The following is an 8,862-nucleotide window of genomic DNA, read 5'->3' on the forward strand; positions in this document are numbered from 1 at the left end:
CTTCTCTTGCATGCAAAGTCAAGTAACTCTCCAGGCCAATTACTAGAAGTGACTATCGTGCGTGTTGGAAAGGATACCCGTACCAGTGTGTGGTAAACATTCGGGCACGCAACACAAATGGCTGAGTGCCACAGGGTAGATTTAAAAAGCTCAGGGAGGAGGTGTCACATCAACAAGAAGTGCTGTCAATGAAGCGGGCTTTGGCAAAATGATCAAAAAACGCTCACGGTGAAAAGGGAAAACTTGCGTGCCGGGGTGCACATTGAAATTCTAATGCTATTTAGACACAGCTGACATATTTAAATGTGAACTTATCATCTTCTTCTTTGTACAATATAGATTTCCCTTAAACGAAACTAAGCAGGAGTCTTTTGAATATATGAGACTAATGCCGCTGGAGTTGGAATCGGGAGTGATGTATGTGTGAGCATGGCGTGACAGGCGGGTGGTGTTTGAGAGTCAAAGGAGAGCAGTGGTGGAGGGGTTGTGCACGGGAGCGCTCTTGCTCACCCGTCGGCTTATCTGCTTTCTACAGAGGAATTTCTTTTTACAACACTCTGTCCACGCATGATCGTACTTATCTCTTCGGCCACTTAGCTGGAAGGTACCCTATCACACACAGAGCGCGGCACAGAAGAAGCAGCAGAGCAGCTGCCTGTGACTCTCTCTGCCTTATGCTAGGATGGTCTGAACACCACCTGATAGGGTTAAGGAAGTCCCAATGTGATATAAAGACTTACTGACTGATGGGCTGAAGCAGGAAAAAAGACATCTGCATGCTGCTTTATTCAGCATCCAGCAGCAGTGACATCCAACTTTTTTTCACTGGGCTCTAAGAACTCATAAAAGAAGCTGGAAAGAACTGTTCATACACCAAGAAGGTGCACATGGTGTTCTTCTTTCTGCTGGGAGAGAGCTGCAAAAAGCCTTCATGTCTTTATAGGGAAAGGTGTAAAATATTATATTGTTTTTGACAACAAACATTTTAGGTATACTTTATGATGCAGTTACCTACAGGGCCTCAATGTTGAAAGTTAATGTTGAATGTAACCTGTTGGACATCCATTCATCCAGGTTCTGTGAAACACATCTTCTAAGAAGTGTCGAGGTGGCATTCAGATGCCTGAATGATCTCACCTAGCTATTTTCTATGCTGAAGAGTAGCAGCTCTAGCCTGAGTCCCTCCTGAGTGACAAAGCCCTTCACCCAGTCTACAAGCCTGAGGCCAGACACTCCGTAGAGGAAACCCATTTTCACCATTTGTGTATGTGATGTTATTCTTTCAGTTAGTACTCTCAGCCTGTGGCTGTAGGTAAAGGCGTGAATGCAGATGGACTGGTAAATAAACGGATTCGCTTACACGCTCAGTTCTCTCTTTACCACAGTGTTCGTATCATTGCTGGTGCTGCACCAGCCTGTCAGTCAGTCTCCTGCTCCACTTTTGCCTAACACTTGTGAACAATATCCCGAGATACTTGATCTCCTCCACTTGGGACAGCAACTCCTCCCTGACCCAGAATGTGCACTCCACCCTTTTCTGGTTCAGTATCATGGCTTCACATTTCCAACAATATTTACAAATGCTTCCTCTGTCCTCTAGTGCCATTTATCCACCTGAAACAGTTTAGTGTGAGTTGTCCAGTTTTAGAAGTCTAAAAAGTCTAAAAAGTCTAAAAAAACAAATAAACAAAAAATATTGAAAAGTGGCAAGTAATGTGACCCAAACCGCCCTTCAAGCTATGTCTGTTTGAGTGCACATTAATAATTCTATTAATGTCCTATTGTTTCTAACTAAATAATTAGCACATGTCAGTGGAAATAAAATTTCAATTTGCCGCTGACTTAATGAATGTATAGCTAAAATGCTGAATTGTATGCCTGTGGTTTCTAAAAACACACCCAGTACTGTTAACACAGTGTATAGCATATACACAAAATGTACTTATGTAGAAACAGTTGCACACAAGCAGCCAAACATTCACAGTGGAACTGCTAGTCATGAATAAGTAATGGGTGTGATAATGCAGATGGATGAGACCTTTGGAGCTCATGCAAAAGGGCCAGGGTCAGGAGGACTGTTATTTGATATTCAGCCATGGCATTTTCTCTGCTGCGCCCCCCCCCCCCCCCCCCCCCCCCCCACACACACACACACACACACACACACACACAAAGAAGAGTGGCCATCTGCTGAATGATTAATGCTTCGGTCTCTACCTAGAGTGGAAAGTGTGTGCCTTAAAACAGGGGGAGTGGTTGACATTATTAAACCACCTGCAAATATTCTCTCCCTGCAGAGCATGTCTTTGGTGCCTTCTATTAGAGGTGATTGAGCCTATGGTTCACTCATAAATGAATTCCTGTACTTATATATTAACTGGCCATTTTGTTAGGCGCACCTGTTCAACTGCTCGTTTATGCAAATGTCTAATCAGGCAGTAACATAACAGTACGTTAATGCATAGTAGCATGCAGCACAACTTGCTGACATTCAAACCAATCCAGGACAAAGATGATTTTAGTGACTCTGAACATGGTTGCTGGTACCAGATAGGCTTATTTGAGTTTTTCAGAAACTGCTAATTTGCTGGGAGTTTCCTTCACAAATGTCTCTAGGATTACCGAGAATGGTACGAAAAAACCTAATATTGAGCAGCAGTTCTCTTTGTGATGTCAGAGTTCAGAGGAGACTGGCTGGACTGATTCGAGCTAATAGGAGCTGCTTGTTACAATCAAGCAATGGAGAAGAGCATCTCTGCAGCTTAGTACAAACACTATTCATTATTCAAATGCACAGCCTACTTGACTGTTGCTAACCATGCCCATTCCTTTAGGATCACAGAGTACCCGTCCTGTATTTGCCCCACTCAAAATGGCTATGGATAGGTTCCTATCTTCACACTCACATGTGTGGATTATATTTTATATAACTCACTGTAGTTGTCCTAGTTTAAATTTATGTGAACAGAGAAGTGTGATGAAAATGACATCCGTGACTTCACCTCCATTAATGAAGTCAGTGAACTAGACCGTTCCTCTGGTGCCTTTTGAAGTATTATTCTAGCATTATCTGTCTATTATTATGGTTTAATAATAATAATCAAAGCGCTTTACAATGCCACTATTCATTCACTCTCACATTCACACACTGGTGGAGGCAGCTACAGTTGTAGCCACAGCTGCCCTGGGGCAGACTGACAGAGGCGAGGCTGCCATATCGCGCCATCGACCCCTCTGGCCATCACCACTAGGCAGTAGGTGAAGTGTCTTGCCCAAGGACACAACGACCGAGACTGTCCGAGCCGGGGCTCAAACCGGCAACCTTCTAATTACAAGACGAACTGCCAACTGTTGAGCCACGATCATTTGCAGCCTAGTACAAACTGTCCAAGTAGCTTAGGCTTCAGTGAGGTGGTTGAAGTTCATGTTATGTAGCTCTTATCAGCTAGTTTATGGAGCTTAGTAACCAAGACTGCTAGCCTTAGCTTATTTCTAGCAAATACACTAACCCCCCAAAACAAACCAACAACAACATAGCATCCACCAAAACACTAATGTTGATAATAATCATATTTAAAGTTTCTATCTTTAATATGAAACCTGTGGTTGATATGTGATGCTGATGTTCTCCCTTGAACACCTCACAAAGTTATGATAAAACTCCCGTGTCTCCCTGAGGGGTGACGTACCTACTGGTCACATGGCCTGCACTTGAGGTTGGAAACTATGGACTCTCAAACAGCTGGAGCTCTTGTTCTTATCATCAAGTATGGCTCTCCACATGAAAGACGCCCTAATTTGAACGTGAAACTAATTTTGCAGTCTGCACAAGTTTGAAATGGTCAATTTGCAAACAAACATATGCAACTAACTTCCCATAATAATGTGTTCTGGTATGTAAAAATGCCACTATTTGAATATGTGGTTAGTTTGAGAACTCAATGGAATAATTGCTGGTGTAATCCCATTTGCAAGATGATCTCTGAAAGCAGCTTTCACAAGTTTTCTCTCCCCTTTCCAATGACATCATGACACCAAGAAAAAGGATAAAGAGACTGTAAATGAAGCATTCCGCATTTCCACATTTTACTCACCTTAATCTGCCATGCAGTGTCTGTGTGTGTGTGTGTGTGTGTGTGTGTGTGTGTGTGTGTGTGTGTGTGTGTGTGTGTGTGTGTGTGTGTGAGAGAGAAAGAGATACAAAAATTTCAGCTGTGCAAATACAGTATGAGCTGGCTTTGATGTGTCCAGACAAATGTTCAGCTGTTCCTTGATGCTCTCAGCGCCTCTCTGTCATAACACCTGAAACAACAAATGACCACACCAGCAGCTGCCCTGTGGCTTACCCCCTCTGGTATCTGTAATAGGACAGGTGCCTGCGTTCACACACACACCTGCCAGTTGTGTCACTGATACAAAATCAGCAAAGGACCTCACAAACGCATGCAGATTAAACACTCATCAAGTGACAGTAGGCAGACTGAAAACATCCACTGAGTGTGGCGTGTAACAGGAGAAGAATATATAGCAAACGATGGAGACGGACCTTAGGTTAAACAATAACTGTTGTATTATAAGCAACGTTGAATTATTCAGGATTTAAGATGTTTGCCTTTCTGGTGCTTGAGTTGATTCATTTTACAGATTTAGCAACATTTAAGTGTATCTCACATAGCTGTGTGTGTATCTGTGTGAGTGTGTGCATGTGTGGTTTGGGAGTACTGTGTTTACAGCAGAAGAATAGTAACCCTAAATGGCTCCTTGATACGAGCACACGCTCACACTGTTACCCAATCTGCTTCTCTGCCTCACTATATATAGGCCTACCCTATCAGGTTGCCTGAGCCAGTTAAAAATAGCTTTGCCCCATGCTTCCACACCATGTGTCTCTTTTTCCTTTCCCCCCTCACTCTCACGGACAAAAACACACTTCATCCAACCCCTCACAAACTGTTCACATCTCCTCCCTCCTCGTGTCTGATCTTCAGGTGTGAGGAGAGGGGAGCAAAAGTGTTGAGTCATTTTCGCACATGGTGTCAAGACAGTCAGGTCCAGGCACAGTCCAAAGCTGCCCACTCTCACGTGTACTTAACAACAGGAGATTCTCGGTACTCTCATTCCTGGAAACACTCAGTTTACTTTGGTTGAGAGTTGGTGCATGAAGGATGTCAGGTCAAATTAACACTCATTGGCAGGTTAAAGACTGTTTAATGTCTGATCTCAAACATGCAGACGTAGCGCTCCCCTGGGTAATGTCTCGAAATGTTTTGGATAGTGCAAAAGGAGGAATGAAGTATGCTTTTCTCCACATGGAAGCAAATTAGTTATTTTTTAAACTGTGGTTAGAAACTAGAATTGTCTCTGTGACGCGTTCTCTTGGCCTTATTAAGCCAAGCAGTATTACACAATAATCTGTAATTGAAGCCATTATAATAAGTACAGATGGAATGTTACAAAAATACATTTTATGCTTATGTTATACATATTCATAAAATATAAAATAATATAATATACATACTGTGTTGTTATATGATCGCTGCATCTTTCCTGGAAAGACACAACACATAGCAGTGATGCAGACTGCAGCACTGGTGTCTTTGTTAGTAATGTAATGTGTAAACACTGTACATTGATTAGCATGAACACAAAGCCTCCATTAAGGTGTAACTTTATCTAGCTTGGCCATAATGCTTATGAATTACCAATATAGACATACGTCATTTTTTCCTTCTTATATGTCTGACAGTCCATTTATTATGAAGTCTTTCTTTCCTGCATTGCAGTAAAAGCATCTGTTGTTCTGTACTTACTTGGCTTTGTCCAACAGGATCATCAGTTGAAAAGACTAAAGACACCTTTGTCAGGTTAAAAAGAGAAAGGAAGAAAGGTAAAAAGCTGTTGTCTCTGGTCATTAAAAAGATCGGCCTTTATTCTAAAATTTACTTGAAAGTAAAAATAAAAATAAAGTTTTCTCCCTCAACACCTTCGCCTAACAATAGCCAGCCAGCACATTTAAATGCATTTAAACCCTTTGCGGTGTAAGTACTGATCGTTGTACTGCCGTCCCACCCTAGCATAGAAGAGCTTTTATACTTCAAACCTCTGGACTATCCAGAGGTTTGAAGTATAAAAGCAGGAATGATCAGCTGATGTACGTCAAGAAACAACTCCACTGACTTTACTCACAGTTATCTGCAAAACACCTCATTTTCTGTCTTGATGCATGCTCACTCATGCAGGTAATGCTGTTCTGATTCTGTGGATGTAGCGTTTTCAGAGATGCTATGTCCAGAACCTAATCAACTTTCTGGCATCTCATTTTCTGTTATTTACTGACTTTCCTAGCACATAGGCATTAGCACTGAGCTGATCTCTTGTGTGCAGTATCGTGCCTCTAAACTGCTGAACACACTCTGCAGACTGTGCCCTCACAGCTTCTCTTGTCAGATAACAGCACATCTTCTTTGGTCGTTTAAGTGTCGCAGTGGATAATGAAATGAAATGGTGCTGGGGTTTTAAAAAGAGTCACACCTTAAAAATCTTATGGTTCAGCTCTGCTAAGATGTTATTGTCAACATAATGATTCATTGGTGTAGAAAATATAATCCATTGCATTACAAGACTGTTGTGCATGGATGCTTCACATGCTTTGGATTTCTTCGTGACCACCGGGAATGCAGGTTTGTTTTACAGATGATGCAGTTATGACGCATTTGTGTCGAAACAAAAACCGAGAGGACGTTTGTTCCCATGACACATTCCTATATTTGATAATAAAGCCTTAAAGCAGTGTTCTAAAATTAGCATGTTGTTGACTAATATATGAAACTGGGTTAAGATGTATGAATATGGATTGAAAAATATTCCACTGGAGTTGTTGAGTACATGTTACATTCAAGCAGCACAAACTCATGTAAACACAACACTTAAAAATAACACATGGTGCATGTTGATTTAAATCTATAAATGCTCTAGATCTAGAAGCATTTGACACACACCTGACATTACATAGCAGCTATGCAAACACTTTAAGAGATTCAGTATGCTGATGGAACATTTATTAGCCACTGTAGAAAGTTTCAGGCATGAAATATGCCCCATAACTTTAAGAAACTGGTAATCAGTGGCATTGATTAGGCCTCGTTCTCAAACACTTGTGGTTAAGCACATTGACTCTTAGTAAAACTAAATGTGGCACATAAGTAAAACTGCCATAAAATTGGTCACCAGCAGGGGGTTTCCCAGGATTTTCTTTCTGCTGCAGTTACAGTCATTGCATCTTAAAACACTTCTCTTTTGCAGAGGAAAAACAATTTGATGGTTGACATCCCACTGAACATTGGATGGACATGCAGATCATGTCTATATTGGGCCCTTCGGTCAGTGACCAATTCTGGACCTCTATACGACGTCTGTACTTGGTCCTCAATTTGGGCATCCAACCATGTACAGCCTGGACATCAATATGTCTTTTTATTTACAAATATCAACATTGTTTTGTAAGATGTCACTCCAACATCACTTAGTGCAGTGGGATATTTTCATTTATTTTAGATGAAATAAATAAAAAAGGTAATAAAAGGTAAACCGTGATTTTTCTTTTCCCGAGTTGTAAATAAGTGTGGGCAAACGCTAGACAAAGTGCTCAGGTACAGAAAAAATTCTGAGTGAATTAGGCTTTAACTAAGCAAGTGCTCAGCTAGACTCGAAAAGCACTATTAATGTACCAGTCCATTTAGCATAACAAAAGCGTGTTTTATCTGTCACATTTTCTGTATGGTGGTGGTGATGCATGATCACCAGGATGTTTGTGCTTACTGTTGTTAGGCCTCAGTCACATAGGCCAGGAAACCAGTTGGCAACCTCTGTGAGTCATAGCTAGAAAATTTCAAACTGCAGCTTGCTAAACAGCCTTGCTAGCATAACTTAGCTCTCTTACAATCTCATACAAATGGTAACTTCTGAGTCCTAAACCTAAGGCTAAACCTAATAGTTAACTGAGTGGCTATGTCCTTCTTTCATATACAGTCGATTATAAAGGGTTTTTTAAAGAAAAAGTTCAGTAGCATAAATAATTCTGAGCAATTCCTTTAAGGCTAACACACTGATGTTTAGCTTGAATTAGATGCTTGAAATAACATACAGCTTATTGTCAGTAGCTACACACCTCTGCTGACTGGAAGGAAAAGATATGGTCTTATCAAAATTGCTCCAGTCTTCACAGCTGCCTGTTTCTTCACCATCCAAAAGACTTAAGATGAGACTAAGCCTTCACCTGCAGCCTAATGGACTACAGACCTTGACATGTGAGATGGATATGAGATATTAATAGTGTTTTGTTGCTTTACCTGTCAGCAGTTACGTTTTGACTCATCAGTTAATGTAATAAATGGCTTGGCAGTTTTTTTTTTTTCTTTTTGCCCATCTTTGAATGTAGCTCTAGAAACTTTCACACAACTCACGTGAAAACTCTTTGCTCTAAGAGTATCGCTGATATTTATTAGAACTTCTTGTGCATTTCCACTGATTTTAATTTTGCAGCATGAAATCTTAATAGGACAACAGGAAGCGGGCAAATGGTAACAATTCTGTAGTGCGCTACAAGTCAGAGCGCACACTGATGTGCTTAAAATATAGAGAATGCAGAAGTGCTATATTCAAATGAAGAACTCGGTAACCCCATTACATCACTTGTTTGTTCAACTTGAAGAGGGGAAGTGGCGCAAAAGGCGCGAGTTGTGTTTGCTATGAAATTCATCCTGTTATCCATCTTAGACAAACACACCGTGGAAGCTGAGCAGCTGTGTTTTTTATGAATGAGGTTAATGGTTGCTCGTGCTGTCATTGTCTTTGTGTGTCCAC

The sequence above is a fragment of the Rhamphochromis longiceps genome, linkage group LG20, assembly GCF_057381845.1.
Source record: "Rhamphochromis longiceps isolate RC_006_pf linkage group LG20, R_longiceps_female_GT1.1, whole genome shotgun sequence".
NCBI lineage: Eukaryota > Metazoa > Chordata > Actinopteri > Cichliformes > Cichlidae > Rhamphochromis > Rhamphochromis longiceps.